Below are 27,655 nucleotides of genomic sequence, written 5' to 3'. Positions count from 1 at the left end.
CAGCGGATCTTCCCAACCCAGGAGTCAAACCAGGGTCTCCAGCACTGGAGGCGGATTCTTTACCAACTGAGCTATCAGGGAAGCCATCAGTAATGCAGTCAAATCTCTGAAAAGGAGTGGGTGGGAGAGGCTGGAAAGTGAGGAAAGGGCTAGAAACAGGCTCAAGAGCAATATAGACAATGTCTGTTTCTCTTTTTCTGACTTACTTCAGTCTGTATGACAGACTCTAGGTTCATCCACATCACTACAAATGACTCAGTTTCATTCCTTTTTATGGCTGGGTAATATCCCATTGTGTATATGTACCACATCTTCTTTATCCATTCATCTGTCAATGGACATCTAGGTTGCATCCATGTCCTGGCTCTTGTAAATAATGCTGCGATGAACATTATGATACATGTGTCTTTTTGAGTTATGGTTTTCTCAGGGCATATTATCTGTGGTTGAATTGCTGGGTCCTATAGTAGTTCTGGGCTTCCCTGATGGCTCAGACGGTAAAGAATCTGCCTGTAATGCAGGAGACCTGGGTTCAGTCCCTGGGTTGGGAAGATCCCCTGGAGAAGCTTGCAATTACATTTTTTGAAAGATAAGGGGAACAAGTACATCCCTTCCTAATTATTTTACTACATTTTCCTATGACCTCTGTGCTTGAGGTTACTTTCACCTATTATTTCTGGGGGATAAGAATTCTGTATTCATTATCTAATCCTGTACATCTTTTCCCAACTCTGTGCTCCGTGACACAACAGCAGCTTGATGGTAGGTGTATTGACACCATTTCTGTTGTTGTTTAGTTGCTAAGTCATGTCTGACTCCTTGGGGACCTCATAGACTGTAGCCCACCAGGCTCCTCTGTCCACGGGATTTCCTGGTCAAGAATACTGGTGTGGGGTGCCATTTCCATCTCCAAGTGATCTTCCCAACCCAGGGATTGAATCTGCGTCTCCTGCATAGGCAGATGGATTCTTTACCACTGAGCTACCAGGGAAGCACATGGAAACTGGCCAATGCTCCAGATCAGGGCTTTCTTCCCCTGCAGGACTGGTGACTAAATATTCACCAGCATACTGCATCTCTGTGTCATTATTAAATCCATATAATGTGTCTAGTGTAATATATAATATAAATATATTTCCCCTGTGTGTATGTATGTGTGCTAAGTTGCTTCAGTCAGATCTGACCCTGTGTGACCCCATGGACTGTAGCCCGCCAGGCTCCTCTGTCCGTGGGATTCTCCAGGCAAGCATACTGGAGTGGGCTGCCGTGTCCTTCTTCCCAACCTAGGGACTGAACCCGCATCTCTCATGTCTCCTGCGTTGGTAAGCAAGTCCTTTACCACTAACGCCACCTGGGAAGCTCCTTTGTTTCCCCTAATGCTCACTAAAACAAATTCAGGTGCAAAATTAAAATATATATATTTCCATATTCCCGCAAAGGTCTTGCTGTCCATCACCGAGGGGGTGCTGTCGTTTGACACTCACTAGCCCCACCCAACATTCATTAGGGACCCTCAGGCCTGGAGGAGGTGAGTGAGTATGTTGAGACTACAGTGAGTTCAAGGCCAACCCAGCTTCTCCCCCACCTGCACTCCTGGTCCCCAGCCCTCTGCACTGCTTTCTGTTCAACGCTGCCTCCCTCTGCAGATGACAAGTCACATCACTAAAACACACATTTCAGAAACAACTAGAATAAAAGGGAGCAGCCCGAATGAGGGCAGAAGGAAGGGACTGGGGTTGGGGGGTGGGACGGTAAAAGGGTCATTAGAAATTCACACAATTAATTAGACAATGCTGGGGACACGGTCATCTCTAATCCATTGCTAAGGATGGCAGGGGGGGGCCTATTCCCACCTGGGACCCCTTGCGGGTTACCGCAAGCTAGGCTCAATGGTCCACCTCCCCCTCAACCTACCCCCTCCCCAAACCTGCTTAAATATTTGATGCAAAATTAAAGCCCATTCCAACTTTTATGAGCAGTGTAGCAGTGTCTGCTGCCGCTGGGCGCCCACTGCCCCCCACCATTTCCCAAGGAGCCCCCCCACCCCCCATCCTGGGCGGCCTCGGCCTCCATCAAGCCGAGTGCATTAGGACAATTAGCACCAGCCCACTGGCGCCAATTAGCAGCCAACAGTGTCTATATTATGGAGAGGGAGCGGCAGGGGCGCCTGTGTCTCCAGCCGGCCTTCACACTCAATTACATTAAGTGGAGGCTCCGAGCTGCGGTCGGTGGGATGGACAGTTGCTGGAGTAATTGTGTCTTCTCTGCTCTGTAGGTGATCTTCTCCTGGCTCCCCGATCCAGGACTGACTCCTCTTCCTGTCCACTTCCATCAATACACGCGCCTTCAAAAGGCAGGAGGAAGGGAGGCACAGGGTGGAGGCTGCAGTGGCCAGAGAAGCAGGTCGGGCATGGAGCTGAATCATAATAAAGACCATTCATTCATTTGTTCATTCCACAAATATTCTCCCAGGGTCCGCTGTGTGCCTGGCAGGCTTCTACAGCCAGCATCAGCTAGAAAACTGGCCTTGCTCAACGCAAAGTGACGATATGAGATTCATTGTCCACAAGCCGTTAGAAGCTTCACAATGGTGGTGCAGAGCATTAAACCAACTGCGGATCCTTCTGAGCAGGGACACCCTTCTCAGCCCTTCTGAGCCCAGCCCAATAGCACTGGGCTGGTGGGGCCAGCCCTATCTGGGTTTGGGGATACGGTCGTGAACACATCTGAACAAACATGCCTGCCTTCAGGGGACCTCACAGTTTGATGGAGAGAGTTGTTGTTGTTGTTCAGCCACTGTCCAACTCTTTGCGACCCCATGAACTGCAGCACGCCAGGCTTCCCTGTCCTTCACTATCTTTCGGAGTTTGCTCAAACTCATATCCATCTAGTCGATGATGGCATCCAACCATCTCATCCTCTGTTGCCCTCTTCTCCTTTTGCCTTCAATCTTTCCCAGCATCAGGGTCTTTTCCAATGAGTCGGCTCTTCGCATCAGGTGGCCAAAGTATTGGAGCTTCAGCTTCAGCATCAGTCCTTCCAATGAATATTCAGAGTTTGTTTCCTTTAGGATTGACTGGTTTGATCTCCTGGCAGTCCAAGGGCTTCTCAAGAGTCTTCTACAGCACCACAGTTCAAAAGCATCCATTCTTAGGCACTCAGCCTTCTTTATGGTCCAGCCCTCACATTCATACATGACTACTGGAAAAACTATAGCTTTGACTATATGCATCTTTGTCGACAAAGTGATGTCTCTGCTTTTTTATATGCTGAGCACTGAAGAATTGATGCCTTCGAACTGTGGTGCTAGAGAAGACTCTTGAGGGGCCTTTGGACAATCCTAAACGAAATCAACCCTGAATATTTACTGGAAGGACTGATGCTAAAGTTGAAGTTTCAATACTTTGGCCACCTGATGCAAAGAGCGGACTCATTAGAAAAGACCCTGATGCTGGGAAAGGTTGAAGGCAGGAGAAGAGGATGGCAGAGGATGGGATGGTCGGATGGCATCACCGACTTGATGGACATGAGTTTGAGTAAACTCTGGGAGACGGTGAAGGACAGGGAAACCTGACATGCTGCAGTCCATGAGGTTGCAAAGAGTCGGACGCAGCTGAGCAACTGAACAGCAACAACAACACACTGTCTAGCTTTGTCATAGCTTTCCTTCCAAGGAGCAAGCGCCTTTTAATTTCATGGCTATAGTCACTGTCTGCAGTGATTTTGGAGCCCAAAAGTGATGGGATGGAGAAAGACAGTTGACAAGTGGCAAACAAAATGGATTAGTAAATTGGCTACTTCATAAGAGGGGAATGAGTGTAATAACAAAAAGAAAAAAAAATAGAGGATGTTAAGAGGGTTGAGGAGGGTCGAAGGATTAGATGGACACTGGAAGAAGTCTCAGGATGGTGAGATTCAGGCAAAGAGTTGAGGGAGGGGAGGGAATGAGGCTTCCAGGTGACTAAACAGCCAGTGCAAAGGCCCTGTGCCAGAGGTGTAGCCATCATGTTCAAATAGAGGTGGAGGCTAGAGTAGCTAGAGTGAAGTAAAGGGGGAGAGGAGGAGATGGAGGCCCAGGAACTAAGCAGGATGGAGAGGTGCTGGGTGAATCAGGCAGGGCCTTGTTGGCCATCATGAAGACCATGACTTATGCTCAGGGAGCGACACTGAAGAACTGTGACTCAGGGAGCCACACTGAAGGGCTGTGAGCAGAGCCGGGAATGCATTAAAAGAATCACTCAGAAAGCTGTGTTGGGACTAGACAGTATTCAGGAAAACATGGATTCAAGGAGACCCACGAAGAGCCTACCCCTAGGCTCTGTGGGCCCCGTGGTCTCCGTTACACCTACCTACCTCTGTGGCTACAGCACAAAATCAGCCATGCCAAAACCAAGGGGCCTGGCTGTGTTCCAATAAAACTTCCTGGACACAGGATTCTGAGTCTCCTATAATCACTGCACATCATGAAATATTTTTTCTTTAGCTTTCTCCCACAACCACTGCAAAAGGTAAAAACCAACCTTAGTTCATGAAGTCAAAAAAAAAAAAAAGGCATCAAGCCAGCTTTGGCCCAGAGGCTATAGTTTATCAATCTGAAATTTCTCAAGTCATCCAGGGTGGACCAGAGTGGGAACATGACACTAGGGCAGTGGGAGATTCTAGATTTATTTTATGGTACAGACAATAGGACCTCTGAGAGGTTGGCTGTAAGGTGTAAGAGAGAGGGGAAAATAAGAGACGGCTCCAAAGTTTGGGGCCTGAGGAACCAGAAGTGAAAGTTGCTCAGTCGTGTCCAACTCTTTGCAACCCCATGGAATAGTCCATGGAATTTTTCAAGCCAGAATACTGGAGTGGGGAGCCTTTCCCTTCTCCAGGGGACCTTCCCAACCCAGGGATCGAACCCAGGTCTCCCACATTGTAGGTGGATTCTTTACCAGATGAGCCACAAGGGAAGCCCTTAGGAAGCACCTAAATGGAGAAAACCCTGGGAGGTGAGGGTTTGAGGGAGGAGCAAGAAAGGATGGTAATATCATAATATCCATGTATTAGTTATTTAACTGGGTGTTTAATATACACACAGCTCTTTAAGATCACCAGTTCACTTCATCCTTACATTAAATTACTCAGTGAATTTGACTCCATTCATGTCTCAACCCATTTCACAGATGTGGAGACTAAGTCTCAAAGGAGTGAAATGCCTGTCTCCAAGATCACCAGCAGTTAAGCTGCAGACATAATTCTTTCCCATTCAGGAGCCTGTGTTCTGCAGTATAACATGACTCTGCCCACACTGCTTTGGAGATCTTACTTGCAGTAAGAGACTTTAAAACAGAAAGGAGAAGCCTTCCCAAGCCTACATGTTGGTTTATGCTTTAACTTTAGAGTTGGCTTAGGGGTATGTGCTTCAACAAGCCTCTTCCCATCTCTGGGCCTCAGTCTCCCCATCTTTTCATGTGGCTCCATGACCAGAGGCTTTCTCAGGTTCCTTTCTGACTTAACATCTGCTGACACCCTGATTACTCAGCTTCTGACCAAAGGCAACTGGGGCAGGGATGGTCCAACAGCCTAAGGAAAGAGTTAATTCCCTGTGAAATTACTGGGGATTATTTACGTCTTTACATGGTGTTTTATATGTTTAAGTGCTTTCTGATCTTTTAGAAGCTAATCCCAGGTGGAGGCTAAAGGCCTATAAGAAAGCTCCTGTCAGTAGAAGCTGGAATCCGAAGAAGCTCGCAGATTTGGGGCAGCAGATGGTGTCTGCAAGAAAGTCAGTCCTCCCCCTCCCATCTCCAGCAGGCTCTTCCCCCAAGAACTGCCCTGGTCACCTTGCTGTGGGACTCCAGCCTCCATAGGAACTGGGTACCTGATAAGGTGGAAAGATGGGTGAATATGAACAAAACAGCCCCTGATCTTGAGAAGCAAGCAGTCAGACTGTGTGTGTATGTGCTCAGTCTTGTCTAGCTCTTTGCAACCCCATGGACTGTAGCCCACCAGGCTTCTCTGTCCATGGAATTCTCCAGGCAAGAATACAGGCAAGGGGTTGGATGCCATTTCCTCCTCCAGAGGGATCTCCCCAATCCAAGGATTAAACCCTCGTCCCTTATTTCTCCTGCATCAGCAGGTGGATTCTTTACCACTGAGCTACCTGGGAAGCCCAGGAGAGATGTAATTTATGCAAAAGCCTGGAACCAGCCTCTGGATGCTCACTGACAGCCTAGTGCAAAAGGCAGTCACTGAATCACACAGCGTGTAATACTCACTTTGTGCTAGGCACTGGAGATCAACAAAGTGGTGGCCAGTCCCAAGGTTCCTGCTGGCATCCAACTTTCCACCTAGTAAAGTCTGTGCAGTGAGCCAGAGAAGGACACTGGCCTTTCGACCTCTGGCTCCAGCCTGGAAGACTGGGTTGCCCCAGACACCCTTTTTTTGGGGGGTGGGAGGGACTGTATCTCGTTTGCTGACAGTGAATTATTTGTGCAATTATTAAAGAACCAAGGGGTGAAGGTCTGGGCCTCTGGTCTCCTCTTGCCTGAGTGGGTATGCCAGCAGTGTCACTTCATTGCTCTGTGCCTCAGTTTCTTCATCTGTCAAAGGAGGATGATACTAGCCTCTGCCTCACAGGGCTGCAGTGAGGATTATCTGCGACCATGGGAAGCGCAGAGAACTGAGGCATTGTAATATACTCTGTAAATTACCAGGAGCTGTGAGCTTTTAAAGGGTTTCCCTGGTGGCTCAGGACTGAAGAATCCTGTCTGCCAATGCAGGAGACACAGGAGTCGAGGGTCCAACCCCTGAGTCGGGAATAATCCCCCAGAGGAGGGCATGGCAATATCCACTCCAGTATTCTTGCCTGGAGAATCCCTTGGACAGAGGAGCCTGGCGGGCTATGGTCCACAGGGTCGCAAAGAGTTGGACGCGACTTAGCGACTGCTGTACCACACTAAGAGATGGGGATCCTGGAAGTTCAGAGAGACTAAGTGAACATTGTGAAGTCAACAAGGCAGTGAAGGAGGAAGCCTGGATAGGAATGTCAGGCCGGAGCCCATGTACGCTTGAGCTTCTCAGATTGTGACTCCAGATAGATCCTGGGATGTGTGTGTGCTCCTCTGCTGATTCCCACTGTACTCTCTCCCACCTGGGGCCTCTACATTCTCCAACTATGAAATCTGAACTCAGAGTCCAGGAACAACCATGGAAAGGGCATGCTGAATGGGCACCTCCTCTTCTTCCCTGGAAAACAGCCCTAAATGCCCCCACCTCTGGCCCAACCCAGGGCAGGCACTTTTCAGCACCTGCCCCAACCAGAGCCCCAGAGGCTCGGAGCTCATCCCAGCTCCCATCTTCCCATTAAGTCTTCATCAAATGTATCTCCTCTGCCCTATATTTTAATTATTCAAAATCCAGGCTTTTCCCCGCCTTTCCTTTCTTCCCTTAATACTCAGTCTGACCCCTCTCCTCCAGTCTTCTCCTTCCTCAGCTGAGCTCCCCATCCCAAGGCAGACCTTCACTCTGGTCAAGCTGAGCTCTCCCATTCATTCAGTGCAAAACAGGCACACCCATTCATCCCACGTGGGTGTCTTCTCTGCTTTTGCTTGGTCACATTTCTTATATTTTTTTAAGATGTTTTTGGATGTGGACCATTTTTAAAGTCTTTATTGAATTTGTTACAATATTGCTTCTGTTTCATGTTTTGATTTTTTGGCCATGAGGGATGTGGGATCTTAGCTTCCCAACTAGGAAAGCAGCCTAGTGCTTGAACTTGCACCCCCAGCACTGGAAGATGAAATCCTAACCACTGGACCACCAGGAAAGTCCCACTTGGCCACATTTCTAACTCCCCACAACCCTGGGAAGCTCCATCATCACCCATTTCACACAAGAGAAAACTGTCGCTATAGAATAAGCAACTGAACACACAGTCAAACCCGGGTCTTTCCAGTTAATCATGTTGTAATAATTATAAGAAGGAAGTGGAACAGCCCTGATTTTATTCACGTGTATTAGGTGCCAGGCACGGTTGTATAGAGATGCTTTAAAAGCATGTCTCAGTTGAATTTCAGAGCAAGCCAATGCGGAGAAGAAAACTGAGGCTCAGAGAAGTTAAGTAACTTGGCCAAGGTCACATTTCTGTTTCCACTTCTGGACAAGTGGTCAGGCACTTATCCCCAAGGGCCTCCCACAAAAGGCTGCTGGGCCAAGATGCCCCAGTTGGACAAGGTCTTGGCTAAATATCCATCCCAAGGGCCCCGGAGAAGGAGCTGAGAGGCAGAGGTGTCCCAATTCAATCCAGTTGAACTTCCATCCTGCCTTTGCAAGGACTCAAGGCCCTAGGGCAAGATGCTGGCCGGCTCCTAGAGCCGGGCAAGGACAAAAGAGAACTAATTAAGATTGAAAGCAAGACAGGGACCCCGAGCACTGCCCGACAGCCCTACACTTCACTTGTTTCTTTGCAGACATCCCCAGTGGCATCTTCAAGAGACCTGGAAGCACCAAAGTAGGACCTTCTTGCCCACATGGAAGAGGGACCCACCCCGAGGAGGAGCTTATTCAATATGAATGAGCAAATGTACATATTAAATCAAACATCACCCAACCCTCATCTTCTCAGTTACTAAGGCCCAGTGATCTTAATTGCCCTGGGATCCACATAATCTTTGTGGGCATCAGAAAGACACATTATTGTGGCAAACTGCTGGGCTGAGAAGATGGACTGTGGGCTCATTCATTCATCCTCAAGATAACTGCCAATTCCTTCCTTCTTTCATTCATTCTCAAGAGTCTTCAAGCAGCCTGCATCCCATTGGGATTTCCATACAAGCATAATTAAAAAAAAAAAAAAAAAGATATTTTATTTCCCAGTCTTCCTTGTCGGCTCCACTGTAGCCAATGAGTGAGTGGCTAGTTGAGGCTTTTCTGTTCCTTCACTCTCCTGCCAGTTTGGAAAGCAGATGTAATTTCTGGAGGCACAGCAGCTACTTTGTAATCAGATACTTTTTAGGTATTAAGCAGAAAAAGAATCAAGCTAAGAATATCATAGAGGGACCTTGGAGCTGTTAAGCTAATTCCAAGATCCACCTCCCTCTGGACTTCAGGTTATATAAGTAAAATTAGTTATTAAGTCACATAAGAGTTGAGTTTTCTCATAACTATAGCCAATTGTACACCTGATTTAAATGCCAACTCTGAGAAAGATGAGCACACTCCTCAGGGAGCGTCTAATCTAGTAAGATGGGGTAAGAGAAAAATAATGATAAAAGAAGTTTTCATGTGCCTACGGATCTGCTCTCACCATCCAGAGAAATGGAAGCAAGGACATTCCCTGCCCAAGCCCTGCTCCTCAGATTCTTCTCCTTTCCTCTTCCAGTAGTCCCTGCCTTTCATGGAGCTCCCTGCAGCCAAAGCCACACACAGCCCCTGCTCCCGTGTGCATAGCCACACCTCTCTGGTCTGTAAAAGCTCTAGAGTTCAAACCACATGCCAGGAACGAATTTCTAGATTATCACCCATCTTAGGCAGGCCCACACTTTTGAACCATAAATCCACTTCTCCTATCACCAGTCCCAACCTAGTCACTTTTTTCCTCTTCTAATTTAACACCAGAGCAGTTTCTCCCATCCATACTGGCCAGCAAGGATAAGACTTCTTTCTGTCTGAACCCCAGGTCCATCGCTCAGTTCCAAGGTGCAGTGACCCCTCCTTAAAGCCACAGAAAGGAAAAACAATCCCAGTTGCAGATTTGGTGCACAATAATGAGAAGGAAATGGTGATGACTTTTTCTATTCATAGTAACAGCAACCACAAACATTCATGGATCGCGTGACCCAGGCCAGAGGAGCCCTCACACTCCTGACACTCCTGGGAGCCTGGATGCCCCTGACACGTAGGGACTGTGTGTCTTCTCTTCACACTGTGGACCCAGTGCCCATCACATACTAAGTACTCAGTAAATACCCATCAAGGTCTTAAATCCTCACCACAATCTAGTGAGGTAAGATATGATGATCAATCCCATGTGACAGGTGAAAAAACTGAGGCTCAGAGAGGGAAAGGGACTTGCCTACAGCCACATAGCTGACAGGGGCAGGGCTAAGATTTGAACTGAGGTCTCAGTGCTCTAAACATCACCTCCAGGACTCAGGGCTGTGTTCTGGACTATTTGGCTGCTCTTGGCTCAGATGGTAAAGAATCTGTCTGCAATTTGGGAGACCCAGGTTTGACCCTTGGGTTGGGAAGATCCCCTGGAGAAGGAAATGGCAACCCACCCCAGTTTTCTTGCCTGGGAAATGCCACAGTCAGAGGAGCCTGGTGGGTTACAGGCCATGGGGTTGCAAAGAATCAGACACAATTGAGTGATACATCCAGTGAAATTTAGAGATGAAAAAGTACAGGGACAATGACATTAGTTTACAGCTTTTCTTTTCACTCCGTGGAAACAAAAAGGCTCCTTGCTAATTCTCTGCCACTTTTCGTAAGAACAACATCCCAAGCTGCATAGGGAGGAAGCGTGCCATGAAGAAACAGTGATGCTGAAAAAAATCACTTTTTCAGAGCATGAATTGAAGACAATTACTCAGATTATCAAACCACTCTTCACAACAGATTCTAAGCCCGTTTCTTTAAACAGCAGCCCCCTATCTTTCTGACTTAAAAATGCAATCACTGATTGATTCACTCAAAAAACATTTATTGGGACTTCCCTGGTAGTCCAGTGGTTAAGACTCTGTGCTCCCACTGCAGGGGGCCTGGGGTCGATCCCTGTTCAAGGAACTCTTAATAGATCCCACATGCTGCAACTAAGACCCAGGACAGACAAATAAATAAACATTGTTTTAAAAAATTCATCAAGTCTTTATGGTATGCCAGGAACTCTTGTAGGTGCTGAAGCCATACCTTTGAATAAAACAGACAAAACCCCTGCCTTCAAGGGGCTTATAGCCTTCAAGCAGGGAGACTGATAACGTGTTTGAAATAACCCCCACCAAAGAGATCCATGTCTTAATCCCTGAAACCTGCGACCTTACCTTATATGGAAAAGGGGGTGGAGCTTTACAGCTATAATTAAGAATCTTGAGATGGATAGAGTTTCCTGGACTGTCTGGGGGGCTCTAAACACATCAGTTACAAGAGGGAAACAGATAGAGATTTTACACACAGAGAACAGAAAGCCATGTGAAGACAGAGTAGAAAGCCAAGTGAAGACACAGAAAAGGGCTTTGCAAGTGCTGGTCTTGAAGAAGGTTGGGAGCGATGCTGACACAGCCTAGGAACATCAGAAGCTGAAGAGGCAAGAAACCAAATCTCCTCTTAGATCCTCCTGAGGATACCCTCTGGACACATTGATTTTGACCGTGATACTGATTTCACATTTCTGACCTTAGGAACTGTGACAGAATATGTATCTGCTGTTTTTTATTATTATTTAATTAATCATGGATTCATTTTTTTAATTGGAGTATAATTGCTTGACAATATCATGTTAGTTTCTGCTGTATGACAACGTGGATCAGCTATATGTATACATATATATCCCCTCCCTCCTGAACCTTCTTCCTGCTCCCCTCCCATCCCACCCCTCTAGGTCATCACAGACTATGGAGCTAAGCTCCCTGTACTGTACATCAGCTTCCCACCAGCGATCCATTTTGCTAGTGTCTGTCATACAGAGCAAAGTAAGTCAGAAAGAGAAAAACAAATCTTGTATATTAAGGCATATATGTGGAATCTAGAAAAATGGTCCCTATGAACCTATCTGCAGAGGCTCAGAGGTAGAGAACGGAGGTGTGGACACAGCAGGGCAAGGAGTAGAGGGACGAATTGAGTAGCTTGGAAGCATCTGCTGTTTTAAGCCCTCAGGTTAATGGTAATCTATTCCTATGAGACAAATACAGATAATTTTTAAAATCTGATAGATGAACAATAGAGTGGCAGCTGCAGTTCACAAAGGAGTCTTTCCAGAAGAATGCCCTGCACGCCGCGCAGCCTCCCATGATGGAAAGTCCGGGGGTGGCTACTCAACCCTAAGGAAAGCCTGAACTTCTGGCTCCACTTTCCTTCGCTCCCTGGCAGCTCAGTCCCAAGGTCGCAGGGGAGCCGGGACACAGGGCCCTCTGCCTGCATCCTGTTTAAGCCCAGTGACTTCCCTCGCCAATTAGAGGTTTCCCCTGCAGCTGGCCCTGCTCTCCCCACACCTGCCCAGGGAAGCACGTGTCGACCATCAGACGCCATTTCTGCCACTGTCTCGTGTCACCTCATTGTTCCTGAGTTGGCAACCGCTCTGGAGAAATGAGCCCTCTAGGAATGTTTGGAAGAGACTGAGCAAAAGATCGCCACAGCCCTCTTCTGGGGAAAGAAAGAGCGGTGATCACAGCTACCCTTTACCAGCTGCCTATCTGGTGCCCTCACCACTCCGGGTGTGGTCCAGACAGCATCCACACCCTAGGTCCCCCCACTCAGACCTGCCCACTCAAGACCAGCAAGATTCCCAGAAGGTCCACATGATGGGAGGAGGAGGAGCTCACCCAAACCTCCACTGAGGATAAGACCAGAGGAGAAGGGTTGCACATGGCCCTAGTTTCACTGCTCAAGGCACTCGGTAGCTCTGATTTGCCTGGGGAAGTTCTGATTTCCTCACTTTCAATCCATGGGCCCCCACCACCAGCCTTAGGGATGGGCATGGAACCTTGATGTTAGTCAGTCAATCTCTGTGGCCACAGTGATGGCTCTTAATGACCAAATGCCTAATGAGCTAGAGATAACTCCAGGCTAGGAGAGCTACAAGAGAAGTTGGTGCACCTTCCAGCTGGGGCTGGGCTTCCTCGTGCAATGACACTTCTTCAATGAGAAGAGGTCCTGGAGTTGCCACGGGGCTTTGTGAACAATGAAACCAATACAGAGACAGAGAGAAACCAAAGTAATGGAAGCCAAACTGGACCCTTCAATTATTCATCTTAATTAATCTCTCAAAACAGAGTGATTCCAAATGCATATACATGATCATGGAGGACAGAGAAGTGAGTGGTTGTCTTCACTCCTTAAAAAACCCCAGAGCTCCCCAAAGAGGAGAGACATTTGCCCAAGAAGTACATTAAAATATGGTCATCATTACTAGTCTTGGAGAGAGTCAAATTAATACTCCAATGAAATACCACCACACACCTATGAGATAGATCAAATTAAAAGGAAAAAGAGACGCTGGTCATGTCAAACAGAAGCGAGGATGCAGGCCAGTTAGAATTCTCCTACACTGGTGATTAGAACACAATATGGCACCACCACTTGGGAAAACCACCGGGCAGTATTGTATACAGTTCAGTTCAGTTCAGTCACTCAGTCGCTCAGTCGTGTCTGACTCTTTGCGACCCCATGAATTGCAGCACGCCAGGCATCCCTGTCCATCACCAACTCCCAAAGTTCACTCAAACTCATGTCCATCGAGTCGGTGATGCCATTCAGCCATCTCATCCTCTGTCGTCCCCTTTTCCTCCTGTCCCCAATCCCTCCCAGCATCAGAGTCTTTTCCAATGAGTCAACTCTTTGCATGAGGTGGCCAAAGTATTGGAGTTTCAGCTTCAGCATCAGTCCTTCCAAAGAACACCCAGGACTGATCTCCTTCAGAATGGACTGGTTGGATCTCCTTGCAGTCCAAGGGACTCTCAAGAGTCTTCTCCAACACCACAGTTCCAAAGCATCAATTCTTTGGCACTCAGCTTTCTTCACAGCCCAGCTCTCACATCCATACATGACCACTGGAAAAACCGTAGCCTTGACTAGACGGACCTTTGTTGGCAAACTCATACTCTTATCATGTTACCTAGTAATGTGACTCTTAGGTATTAACTCAGGAGCAATAAAGCAGATGTCCAACACAAAGACCACAAACACATGTATGTATGTGAATGCTCATAGCAGCGTCATTCATAACCATCCCAAACTGGAAACAGCCAAAATGTCCACCAGCTGATGAATGGATACACAAAAAGTGGAGTCTCTATACGGTGGACTATTACTGAACCACAAACAAGAACAAACTACTGATACACACAACAACACGGGTGAACCTCAAAAGCCTTATGGAAAGTGAAAGAAACGGAACAAAAGGCTACAGGCTGAATAATTCCTTTCTATGACATTCTGAAAGAGGTGAAACTTTAGAGACAGAAATCACATCAATGACTGTCAGGAGCCTAGAGCCCAAGATGGACAAAGAAGCACAAAGGAACTTTGGGAGGGGATGGCAGTTTTCTATATCTTGATTGCAGTGGTTACATGATCATAAATACGTTAGAATTCAGCAAACTCATCAGTGAACTTATGGATGAAAAGATGTATTTTACTGGATATAAAGTAAATCTCAATAAATTTGACTTAAAAAAAAAAAACCAAATGAATCCCAAAGTGCTTACTTTGGTTACTAAACCCTTTTCCAGAACTAATTCTTTGAACCCTCCTAGGAACCTTCCCAGGTGGCTCAGCGGTAAAGAATCTGCCTGTCAATGCAGGAGACTGGGGTTCGATCCTTGGGTCAGGAAGATCCCCTGGTGAAGGAAATGACAACCCACTCCAGTATTCTTGCCTGGGAAATCCCATGGACAGAGGAGCCTGGCAGGCTACAGTCCATGGGATCCCAAAGAGTCGGATATGACTTAGTGACTAAACAACAAGAAGAACCTTACAGGGCATGTAACTAGTATTATCACCATCTTACAGATGCAGAAAATGAGACACGGAGAGGTTGAGTAACCTGGCCACCATCCCCCAGCAAGTTACTGGCAGGCCTGGAACTCAGTTTCAACAAGTACTGACTCAAGCTCACACTGTTAACCACTGCACCATCTTTGTAAAGGGGTGGCAAGGCCACGTGCACAGGGGAGATGGGGCGGGGAGAAATGAGCACAAAGAGGATACAGCCTTGTTCCAGCCCCAGAGATGATTTCCCCACCATTGCTGCTCCAATTCTTCTGGCTCATTCCTCAATGCCAACCAACTCCCTCTGGGCCCCTAACCAGAAAGTCAGCACAATTCTGCGAGAAAAGAAGACTGCTTCCTCCAAGCGCTCGGTGGATTTCCGTGACCCATCTTGTCGGCGCTCAGAACACCCATGACAATTTCTCCTGAAATGTTTCCCAAGTGAGCACTCTGGCTGCCCTGGCCAGCGGGGGCTCTGATGGTCCCCGTTTCCACCTGGTGTAAATGCCTGTTGACTAGGCTCGCGAGGCTCAGATCCGACCTCGTTCCACCCCGTGAGATCAAACGCAGAAGGTGCATCAGAGGATGCTGTCGAAAGCCCATTTCTCCTTCTCTTACCAATGTGAGTTGGAAGGTGGTGACCGGAGGGGTGTTTTTCCAAACAGCAGGAAAAAGTCAGCAGGGGCTGCCAACCCGGGCCCTGGGCCTGATGTGTGGGAGCAAGGACTATAGGTCCCGGTCTGGCTTCCAACTCTGGAGCTTCATGAAGGGTCACAAATGTCTGTGCTGAAATATTTTCCTCCCTGCTCAGCTGGAAAGATTTGCCAGACTCCATACAAAGTCTTCTCCGAGTAAGCAGCTGGAACCCAGTGTCCAGGGACCCTAGAATAACAAAAATGAGAACAACTGCTTAAACAAGGAGAAGTCTGAACAGCTTGGCGAGATCTTTTTTGACTCCGCCCTAGGGTTTGTTGACAGTCAGTTCAAGTGGGATTTGAGCCCAGCGGTATGGAGGAGTTGGGAATCATAATGCCCTTCTGGACTTTGTTCTCAAACTTTATCATTCCTAGGTTTCTACTCTTTTCTTAGTCGCCTGGCAAGCGAGTTTCATGTTGAGGGCCACGTCTGAGTGGTTTGTTCTATTTTTATGTTGAGAAGGATTCTGGGGACTTCCCGGGTGGTCCAGTGGTTAAGAATTCGCCTTGCAATGCAGGGACACAGGTTGATCCCTGGTCCAGGAAGATTCCACGTGCTGCTGAGCAATTAAGCCCATGCGTCACACTCTGGAGCTCACGTGCCACAGCTAAAGAGAACCCCACGATCAGCACAGCCAAGTAAATAAATAATTAAAAAGAAAGAAAGATAGATTCTGGGCTAAGCATGGACTCAGTGAAAACTATTGTGATCCATTAGTGATGTCTGCCATGGGTGAGGCAAGGTGGGGACACAGAAGGCATGCCACATGTTTTCCATCCCTGTTTTATACAAAAAGGATATAGCAATAGGAGGAAGACTCCAGGAAAAGAAAATGTCAAAACATGAATGCAATCTGATTTGCTGCAAACCACCAGATATCTTTTAGAAACTGCACATGAGAGCCAGAGCTGCAGCTACTATCTCTGGCCCAACTCCGGAGAATTCAAAAAATCACTGGTGGTAGAAGTTGCTCAGTCATGTCCAGCTCTTTGAGGCCGCATGGACTGTAGTCCCAGGGACTATAGCCCACCAGGTCCCTGTGTCCATGGAATTCTCCAGGCAAGAATACTGGAGCAGGTTGCTATTTCCTCCTCCAGGGGATCTTTCTGACCCAGTGATCGAACCCAGGTCTCCTGCACTGCTGGCAGATTCTTTACCATCTGCTACCAGGGAAGCCTCCTGTCAGAAAACACTAGATATCTGCAAAGTGTACAGTTTTCTTTTGAGAAAGACACAGCTTCTTCTGCATAAAGATGTCATGATTGTGCTCTGCGGTGCTCTACTATCCAACCTAGCCACCATGGATTCATGGAAGGCACAAGTTCTTGTAGATAAAATTTTATGGAAACACATCATTTTGTTGATGTAGTGTTTCTGAATGCTTCTGTACTCCAGCGATGGAGTAGAATAGTTGTGACAGAGGCTGCATGGCCCACAGAGTCTGAGATATTTATTATTTGGTCCTTTACTGAAAGTTTACTGGCCCCTGGATTAAACAATTGCCATCCAAGCCAAAAGCAATTGAGGGAAGTCTGTTCCTGATAGGCGTCAAGCATTTATAAGTTGTCTTGGAGACAGACTGCCCTATAAAAGCGTGCCATATTGGCTGATGACAATTACCCCAATTGGATTCTCTGTCTCTCTCTGCCTCCCTCTCTGTCTCTGTCTGTGTCCCACACACACATACAGACACACACACACACACACACACACACATAGTATGAATGAAAGAATTTACTGGAACCATTGTTAGATCCAGAGTGGAAATGGAAATGAATCATTGGTCTACTTATCCAGGAGGATTGATCCCTATCCTGGTCTTAAAAGTATTGAGATACAAATGTGTTTATGGCTACTAAATTCTCTGTGCTTTCACACTTCCTTGCACGTCTTTAAAACAAATTCTCATCACCTAAGGGCGGTGGCTCAGACGGTAAAGCGTCTGTCTACGATGCGGGAGACCTGGGTTCAATCCCTGGGTCGGGAAGATCCCCTGGAGAAGGAAATGGCAACCCACTCCAGTACTATTGCCTGGAAAATCCCATGGATGGAGGAGCCTGGTAGGCTACAGTCCATGGGGTTGCAAAGAGTCGGATACGACTGAGTGGCTTCACTTCACTCCACTTTAAGGGCCAGAGGGTCATGAGAGTTCATCTGATACCACCTCTGGTGGCACCTTCCCAGTTCGTTGTCTTAAGACACTGGACAGTGAAAGAAAGAGTAGCGGTGATAGATTAGTGATGTCTGCCGGGGCAGTGGAAGGAGAGATAATAATGCGTGCTATATATTTGACAACTTGGGCTTCAGTTAATTGGAGGTGTTTCTTCTTTGCAACCAGTATATCTACCCTCTCACCACCTTCTCTCATCTCTTCTGGAAGGTAAAGCTTGTAAACGATCATTCTGCTCTTGATTATACATTTGTGTGCAATTCTCTCCTAGTCGTTTCATATGCCATTTTGATTTCCTCCACCAAATGACAAACATCTCAAAAATATGCCATTGATCTTATTTTTAAGAAGACTCTTAGCAGCAGGTACCCTACTAGGCCTGTGGAACTCACTTCATGGCTCCTTGAGCCTCATTTGAGCGCTGGGGCCCCATCCTTCCACTTAGAAGTTTGATTCTTCATGTACTCCTATCAACTTGGAGGAAGAACTTCCTCCTTCTAGCTGTTCTAAATGTTTCCTTTAACTCCTCAATCCTCTCTTCTTGCTCAGCCCACCGTGGAGAGGCAATGGAACATCTCTGCCCTGGCTGGCTTGGCCAGGGGCCATATGACTGCAGAGTCCCTGTCTTCTCAGGGCCAAATGACCATCCACGAGAAGCTGAAATTACACTTCTTTTCCAAGTTCTCATCCTGACCTGTGTCTGCTTCCTTTCTGGCCTCTAAGCTTACCTTCAGCCCTGCCCCCACCCTCTCAATGACCCTTCTCTCTAAAACAGTGGTTCCCAACCTTTTCGGCACCAGAGACTGGTTTCACAGAAGACGGTTTTGCTATGGACCAGGGTTTGGGGAGGCGGGGGGATGGTTTCAGGATGATTCAAGCACACTAAATTTATTATGCACTTTATTTCTATAGTTATTACACCAGCTCAACCTCAGATGATCAGGCATTAGATTCTGGAGATTGAGGACCCCTACTCTAAAAACACAACTCGCAGAGGATCCCGTCCAACAAACGTGTTTATTAGTCTCTGGGTCTTACTTTGGTGCAAATAGAACCCCAATGCTGTTGGGAGTGGTCAAGGGGCAGCTGGGTTGGAGACACTGGTATGCAGCTCACCCAAGTCCCCCACCAAGCATTCTTTCTCCCCCATCCCAAGGCCAGCCCCGTCCCTGTTACAGCTCTGCTCCCAGCATCATCCTCAGAGCGAGACACCTGGACCAACTCAGGTAAGAAGGAGCCACCTTGTGGAAAGGTAAGGACTTCCCTGACTAGGTGCCATGCACACACCCATTTCCACTTCTTCAAACCACAGGCTGATCAGCTTCCCCTCCTGTCATCACAGTGGACTGGATCCCACACCCTCTCATTCAACTTCCAACCCATTGTAAGGATGGACGGTCAAGCACATGGGCCCTTGGGATTACCAAAGTCTACCCTTCTCGGCCTCCTCTTGGAGACAGGGCGTGATTACTGCATCACCTACCACCCCAGACCCACTCCTCTTCCTCCCACCCCACCTCCTGCTCATCTCTCCATTCTGACCTTGGTCACATTTTCTTTTCCTGGGGGCTGAGCCCCTAGGGTCTTCATATCATCCTTTCAGCTTGTGGCTGGATTCCAGGCTTAGAGAGTTTATCCAGTGTAAACAAGAGATCCCACCAATGCCAACGGCTAATGGGAACCACTGTACTGTCTTTTGAGAATCAGGGGGTCGGCACCTCCAACTGGGGATTACAAGGCTGCCTTCACTGTTTCCCACAGTTCCTCCTACTGTGCTGGGCGTCCCAAAGACAGCTGATGCCTTACCCAGTCTCTGCGTAGCAGGGAAGCATGAGAACAGGAAATTGGAGAATGGAGAAGGAGATGGGAGAAGAGGAGGAAAGAAATCTTTAAGAACTGCCCTACTATGTATAAAATAGATAACTGATGAGAACCTACTGTATAGCAGAGGGCACACTGCTCAGTGCTGTGCGGTGACCTAAACGGGAAGGAAAGCTAAAAAAGAGGGGATATATGTATACATATGACTGATTCACTTTGCTGTATGGCAGGAAACTAACACAACATGGTAAAGCAACTATACTCCAATAAAAATTAAAAGAAAAAAGAACACAGAAAAACTCCATGTGTTTGCTGGTTCAATTCCAGGCTTTAAAATGTAAAGAATTGCCTGTTGCTTTTTCTTTTTTATACATAGATTCATAGCCTACAGTGTCATTAACAAGCCGAGCAGACATCAATTTCATAGTTACATCTCCATCTGGTTATTGGTGCTAGTGACATTAACGATGCCCTTAATAGTGAAATCCACAGATAATCCCCCAACCTTCCAATTGCCTTGTCTTGGTCCCTCCTCTGAAAACTATGATCTCTCTGCAACATAACCGGAAACTGTCCTTTCACCTCCTTTTAATGACTCTGCCCACTCTTCTCAAATAGAGACCTATGCCCAAGCAATAAGGGATAAATCTTATTAGTAGATTATACTCCATCCCCACCCACTCCCCAAGGAATCCTTGCCGACACGGTGCATGCCTGGGCCATTCTTTCAGGGGTAGATTGGTGGACGGGCTTCCCCGGTGGCTCAGTGGTAAAGAATCTGCCTGCAGTGCAGGAGCTGCAGGAGATGTGGGTTCAATCCCTGGGTAGGGAAGATGCCCTGGAGGAGGGTATGGCAACCCATTCCAATATTTTTGCCTGGAGAATCCCATGGACAGAGGATGCTGGTGGGCTACAGTCCATAGGGTCGCAAAGAGTCAGACACAACTCAAGAGACTTATAAGCATGCACAGATGGAAGGATACCCAATATTTGAAGTATTACAGTGCTATCTTTCTCATCCTACCAGTCAAGGAAGCTGTAAGGTGGATAGAGAATGGACCAGATTACAAATCAGCAAGACTGAGTTCCAGTTCCCCTGTTTCTTCCAGCTGTTTTGTGTATAACCTGGGCCAAGTCTCATCCTCTCTTCTGCCTCAGTTTTCCCATCTGTAAAATAAGAGGAAATAATGCCTATCTTGCAGGATTGGGGTGAGAATTCAATGAGAGGGTCCATAGAGTGCTTAATCAACAGTGGCTGGCTCCTGATGAGGGCTCAGAGACTGGCTAGCTATCACCATCTTCAGCCGTTATTATTGATCAATATTGTCAACTTCAAGAACCCTCCTCTCCACCGGAGCCCCCTCATCCTCAAACGCTCTAGCTATTAGAGAAGAACCCAGAATTGGCTCCAGAAAAGACCCCTCTCCACCCCTTCTGCCTCCTCCTCCGCTGTCTGTTGGGGGTTTGCTGACAAGCCACAAGGCCCAGAGAGAAAGGGCAGCCTTGAGCGGGGCTGGAGACAGGCGGCCGGCGGAGGCGGCCAGTTTCTTGCCCACAAACAAAAGTTGCCTTTCATCCGATCCACCGTTCTCGAAGAGGACTCAACTTCCTCCTTGCCCGGGGAAGTTGTGCATGAAAGCCGACAACAGAGGCGAGAAAACCGCCAGCGCTCTCAGCGCGCGATAAAACCATTACAATCAATTTAGGCAGCTCGCAGGCGCGCAGACAGACTCGGTGTCGACTGGATTCTGTTACCGGGAGCAGAGGGGTGAGGGAGGCTGGGGAGGGGGGCTGGGGCAGGTGGGCGGCGGGAGGTGGGGGTGGGGGGCCTTCTGGGAGGCTGGAGCATTTGGCCTTCCTCGGATGGGCCCCCATTAAGGCTGCAGGCTGGCGCCACTGCTGCGGGGGCTCGCTACCCGCTGAAACTGTCATCCACCGCTCTCTCCCGGAGGAAGGGAAGATGGGTGCGGGGGGTGGGGGGGCAACCAGTGTTAGCTTAACTCCTGTGGTCTCGCAGACTAATTGCTCACGGTGGAAACACGCCTCAAAGTGCTTTGGCCTCGTCAGGAAGAGGGGATGAGATGCCTCCCAGGCCGCAGAGCATTGATCTGTTTCCTCCCCACCCCCTCCTTCTGGCGGCGCTCCCTGACATACCCCCCTCCACCCAAGCCCGGTGTTGCTCCGGCTTCTGCTCCTTGTGACTCTTCTTCCTTTTTTTTTTTCTTAAGTGTTTTCGAAGCGTGTGTTTAGCAGGAGTGGTGCCTAAGTGCTAATTGTTACACCACAGATTGATCGGCGACGAGATGGCTTGCCAAGTTCCTCCTGGGGGAGGGGGCAGGGGAGGAGGGAGGAAGGACGGAGAGGGGCGGGGGCGGGGGAGAAGGGGAGGAGGGGAAGGGAGGAGGAGACCGCTGGAAGCCGTTGTGGGAGGGGGAAGGCACGCGGAGGAGAGGGGAATCCTTGGATGCATCTGAGATTCCTCTCCATCGGTCTTTCTGGGTTGGAAAGGATGCCCGCTGTTGGGAGGTGGCAGCTGGGCCACCTCTATTGATATTATTATTTTGGGTTTTGGAAGAGTGGCAAAGATTTAGACACAAGCGCTGTCCCTGGACCAGGCTCAAGCTGATGGAGAGGAGCCAGGGTGTAAACGGGAGGTCAGACATTCCCTGGCCCTGGACAGGGAGAGCCTGGCTTATCCATGAGACCTTCTCAGCATCTCTACCCGGGGTCAAGGTAGGGGTCCCAGGTTTGCACACTAGAGGACCTTGTACCTACCCCACTCCCCTTTATCACAGTTACCTCTTTAACCACCTGGCTCTTTTTACTGGCCAGCGTGCCCCTTGATGATCACAACCATTGCTGGGCCAACCATGGCTGGGTCAGCAGAACTTAACACAAAACCTGATGCCCTGTTCCTAAGGTGTGTGGGTTCGATATGTCTGGAAAAACTGGTTAGCTGACAACTTTAGGACTCCAGAAAGATGCAGACAGCAGGAGGCCCCTTTTGGCTCCCACAATTCCTTTAAAGATAATACAGGGTGCTTCCTCACAAGGTACAGAATCTTTGCCTCGGCAACTAACACCCCCAAACATTCCTACCTCACAGGTGAGCCTGAAGATTCAGAGTGAGCATCTGCTTAAAGTAAGACAGTACGGAATATATAACTGCAATTGTGAGATCCTATCAGGTTGGGAGAACAGCTTTGGACCCGTGTCCAAACTCCATCTTCCAGGTAGAAGGGAAGATGGGGATAGGCGATGTAAGTGGTGAGGGCACTTTGAAGTTAGACAGCCTGCATCCCACCTCTAACTACCTCACTGCCATTGGCAAGCTTTCCAATGCCTCAGCTTCTTCACCTGTAAAATAGATGATGACGATGCGTGACCTGTAGGGGGCGCTAAGGGCGGAAAGAAAGGACACCTGGTGAAAGGTAAATGCTTCTGTGTCCTTGCTGTAGCTGTTCAGTTGCTCAGTCGAGTCCGACTCTTTGCAACCCTATGGATAATAGCCTGCCAGTGTCCTCTGCCCATGGGATTCCCCAGGCAAGAATGCTGGAGGGGGTTGCCATGCCCTCCTCCAGGGGATCTTCCTGACCCAGGGATCAAACCCACGTCTCCTGCATTGTAGGTGGATTCTTTTAAGGCTGAGCCACCACGGAATGCAAAAGTAGAAAGTCAAGAGATATCTGGAGTAACAGGCAAATTTGGCATTGGAGTACAAAATGAAGCAGGGCAAAGGCTAACAGAATTTTGCCAAGAGAATGCACTGGTCATAGCAAACACCCTCTTCCAACAACACAAGAGAAGACTCTACACATGGACATCACCAGATGAGCAACACGGAAATCAGACTGATTATATTATCTGCAGCCAAAGATGGAGAAGCTCTATGCTGCTGCTGCTGCTGCTGCTAAGTCCACTTCAGTCGTGTCCGACTCTCAGCAACCCCATGGATTGCAGCCCACCAGGCTCCTCTGTCCATAGGATTTTCCAGACAAGAGTACTGGAGTGGGGTACCATTGCCTTCTCCGGGAGAAGCTCTATAGAGTCAGCCAAAACAAGACCAGGAGCTGACTGTGGTTCAGATCATGAACTCCTTATTGCCAAATTCAGACTTAAATTGAAGAAAGTAGGGAAAACCACTAGACTATTCAGGTGTGACCTAAATCAAATCCCTAACAATTATACAGTGGAAGTGAGAAATACATTTAAGGGACTAGATCCGATAGACAGAGTGCCTGATGAAATATGGATGGAGGTTCATGACACTGTACAGGAGACAGGGAGCAAGACCATCCCCAAGAAAAAGAAATGCAAAAAAGCAAAATGGCTGTCTGAGGAGGGCTTACAAATAGCTGAAAAAAAAGAAGAGAAACTAAAAGCAAAGGAGAAGAGGAAAGATATACGCATTTGAACGCAGAGTTCCAAAGACTAGCAAGGAGAGATAAGAAAGCCTTCCTCAGTGATCAACCCAAAGAAATAGAGGAAAACAATAGAATGGGAAAGACTAGAGATCTCTTCAAGAAAATGAGAGACAAGGGAACATTTCATGCAAAGATGAGCACAATAAAGGACAGAAATGGTATGCACCTAGCAGAAGCAGAAGATATTAAGAAAAGCTGGCAAGAATACACAGAAGAACTGTACAAAAAAGATCTTCATGACCCAGATAACCACAATGGTGTGATCACTCACCTAGAGCCAGACATCCTGGAATGCAAAGTCAAGTGGGCCTTAGGAAGCATCACTACGAACAAAGCTAGTGGAGGTGATGGAATTCCAGTTGAGCTATTTCAAATCCTAAAAGATAATGTTTTAAAAGTGCTGCACTCAATATGTCAGCAAATTTGCAAAACTCAGCAGTGGCCACAGGACTGGAAAAGCTCAGTTTTCATTCCAATCCCAAAGAAAGGCTATACTAAAGAATGTTCAAATTACCATACAATTGCACTTATCTCACACACTAGCAAAGGAATGCTCAAAATTCTCCCAAGCCAGGCTTCAACAGTATGTGAACCATGAACTTCTGGATGTTCAAGCTGGATTTAGAAAAGACAGAGGAACCAGAGATCAAATTGCCAACATCCACTGGATCATCAAAAAAGCAAGAGAGTTCCAGAAAAAAACATCTACTTCTGCTTTATTGACTATGTCAAAGCCTTTGACTGTGTGGATCACAACAAGCTGTGGAAAATTCTTTAAGACATGGGAATACCAGACCACCCGACCTGCCTCCTGAGAAATCTGTATGCAGGTCAAGAAGCAACAGGTAGAACTGGACATGGAACAATAGACTGGTTCCAAATAGGAAAAGCAGTATGTCAAGGCTGTATATTGTCATCCTACTTATTTAACTTATATGCAGAGTACATCATGAGAAATGCTGGGCTGGAAGAAGCACAAGCTGGAATCAAGATTGCCAGGAGAAATATCAATAACCTCAGATATGCAGATGACACCACCCTTATGGCAGAAAGTGAAGAAGAACTAAAGAGCCTCTTGATGAAAGTGAAAGAGGAGAGTGAAAAAGCTGGCTTAAAACTCAACATTCAGAAAACTAAGATCATGACATCTGGTCCCATCACTTCATGGCAAATAGATGGGGAAACAATGGAAACAGTGAGAGACTTTATTTTTTGGACTCCAAAATCACTGCAGATGGTGACTGCAGCCATGAAATTAAAAGACACTTACTCCTTGGAAGAAAAGCTATGACCAACCTAGACAGCATATTAAAAAGCAGAGACATTACTTTGCCAACAAAGGTCCATCTAGTCAAAGCTATGGTTTTTCCAGTAGTCATGTATGGATGTGAGAATTGGACTATAAAGAAAGCTGAATGCTGAAGAATTGATGCTTTTAAATTGTTGGAGAAAACTCTTGAGAGTCCCTTGGACTGCAAGGAGATTGACTAGGAGAACCAGTCCATCCTAAAGGAAATCAGTCCTGAATATTTATTGGAAGGACTGATGCTGAAGCTGAAACTCCAATCCTTTGGCCACCTGAAGTGAAGAACTGACTCATTGGGAAAGACCCTGACGCTGGGAAAGATTGAAGGCAGGAGGAGAAGGGGACAACAGACGATGAGATGGTTGGATGGCATCACTGACTCTATGGACATGAGTTTGAGCAAGCTCTGGGAGTTGGTGATGGACAGGGAAGCTTGGCAGGCATCAGTCCATGGGATCACAAAGATTTGGACATGACTGAGTGACTGAACTGACACCATGAAGCCCAAATGCTCTTTATGCAGTGGCTATTACAATCACTGCACGGTCATTTTCTTTCTTTGTTCTGGAATATTCAGTGTCATATATTCTTGCTACTCAGCGTATGGAGCAGCAGCCTGGGCTCGGCTGGGAGCTTCTGAGAAATGGAGAACCTGGGACCTTGCCCCACATCTACTGAACCAGATATGCATGTTTCCTTAACCCTCAGGAGGTACAGCTGCACTGGAGTTTGCGAAGTGCTGGCTATACCACTCCAAAGCCCCTCCCTCTTGACCTTGAATGTAATAGATGCACAGCTCATGCCTATACCTCTTGGTAAGGACATGAGTCTCTGCTTGGTCTTCTACTCTTTGGCCAACCAGGAGCTGAGGTCCCCGGTTGGGGTTTTGCCACTCTTTCTTCGGGCAAGCATCCTCTAGGTGATGCTTGCTCCCTGGGAAACCAAACTCCGGACAGTTCTTCCCTGCAAATAACTACCCTGCTCAGAGTTCAACTGTAGCCTTGACCGGTGGATGAAGTGTCCAGGGAAGCAAGAGAATAATATGGTTCAGGATGTCCATGCTGGGACCAGCCCTTTGTGCAAGTGCTGAGAATAGTTCATGAGACATAGTTATTTTAATACATGCCCATCCCTCTTGTGCCTGCCTCAGGGCCTTTGTTTGTGCAGCTCTTTCTGCTCATAATGCTTCTATCGCCAACTGCCTCCTTTGCGTCATACAAATTTGACCCAGATGTCTCCTTCACAGGGGCATCTTCCTCCCTGACCTCTTAAACATCCACCCTTTCTCTCTCTCATTACCCTATTTTTTTTCTTCTTCAGCACTTATACATGCTGGAAATGCTCATTCACGGATATCTTCCTTATCTGCATCCACCTATCCACCAAATAGAACTAAGCCCCTTGAGGCCAGCAGGTCTGTTCTCATCACCACTGTTCCCATCATGCCTGGAACAGGACATAGTGGTGCTTCAAAGAGATCAAACCAGTCAATCCTAAAGGAAATCAACCCTGAATATTCATTAGAAGGACTGGTGCTGAAGCTGAAGCGCCAATACTTTGACCACCTGATGCGAAGAGCTGACTAATTAGAAAAGACCCTGATGCTGGGAAAGACTGAGGGCAGGAGGAGAAGGGGTCAACAGAGGATGAGATGGTTGGATGGCATCATCGACTGAATGGACATGAGTTTTAGCAAACTCAGGGAGATAGTGAAGGACAGGAAAGCCTGGCATGCTACAATCCATGGGGTCAGACACAACTGAGAGACTGAACAATAAGGTACTTCAAAAATTAATGCACTGCCTCGAGTTTCCTGATCTATAAAATGAGGATAAAATAGTGCCTTATGCAGAGGTGTTTGTGAGATGGTCATGGAAAGATCTTCAATCAAGTACTGATGTCTGATTAATACTAAATAAGTAACAGTGATTAATTACAGCAGTAGTAGTGTCATTATCTATTTATTTGGCTTTGCTGGGTCTCCACTGTGTCTCACAGGCTTTCTCTGGTTGTGGGAATAAGGGGTTTCTCTGGCTGTGGTCTGGGGCTTAGTTGCCCCACAGCATGTGGGATCTTAGTTCCCCAGCCAGGGATCGATCCTGCGTCCCTTGCATTGGCAGGTGGATTCTTAACCACTGGACCACTGGGGAAGTCCCTAATATAATTTAATACCAAAAACAAGCTCAAAGAGATCTTCACTCACCTCTACTCTTGAAAATAAATGCTACTATTATTAGGACTACAAACCACTACTACTATGAATAATGATCTAAAAAGACAGTCACAAACATGGAAGTCCATTGCCATCTCAAACTGGTACTTTGATTTGTGCGTGAGCTTGTTTGGGACCTAAGTTAAAATACACAGGGGTTTGAATAGCAGAGTCCAGCAGTTAGTAAGTTAAAATACACAGGGGTTTGAATAGCAGAATCCAGCAGTTAGTAAGTTAAAACACACAGGGGTTTGAAGAGCAGAGTCCAGCAGTTAGTAAGTTAAAATACACAGGGGTTTGAATAGCAGAATCCAGCAGTTAGTAAGTCACTGATGAATGAA

At 47.3% G+C, this 27,655-nt stretch overlaps 1 long non-coding RNA gene across 1 annotated transcript in view; it reads left to right on the top strand.

The window, feature by feature from the left end:
* LOC104974662 (uncharacterized) overlaps nucleotides 1–14,697 on the top strand; it is a 43,288-nt gene extending 28,591 nt beyond the window's left edge. The window contains exon 4 of the long non-coding RNA XR_009491084.1: nucleotides 2,276–14,697. This is a non-coding gene — a long non-coding RNA (uncharacterized lncRNA). The remainder of the gene's footprint in view (nucleotides 1–2,275) is intronic.
* The last annotated feature ends 12,958 nt before the right edge of the window (nucleotides 14,698–27,655 follow it).

Source organism: Bos taurus, chromosome 17 (assembly GCF_002263795.3).
Source record: "Bos taurus isolate L1 Dominette 01449 registration number 42190680 breed Hereford chromosome 17, ARS-UCD2.0, whole genome shotgun sequence".
Lineage (NCBI taxonomy): Eukaryota > Metazoa > Chordata > Mammalia > Artiodactyla > Bovidae > Bos > Bos taurus.
The sequence above is the reverse complement of the archived record's forward strand: the minus strand, read 5'-3'. Positions and strand labels throughout refer to the sequence as shown.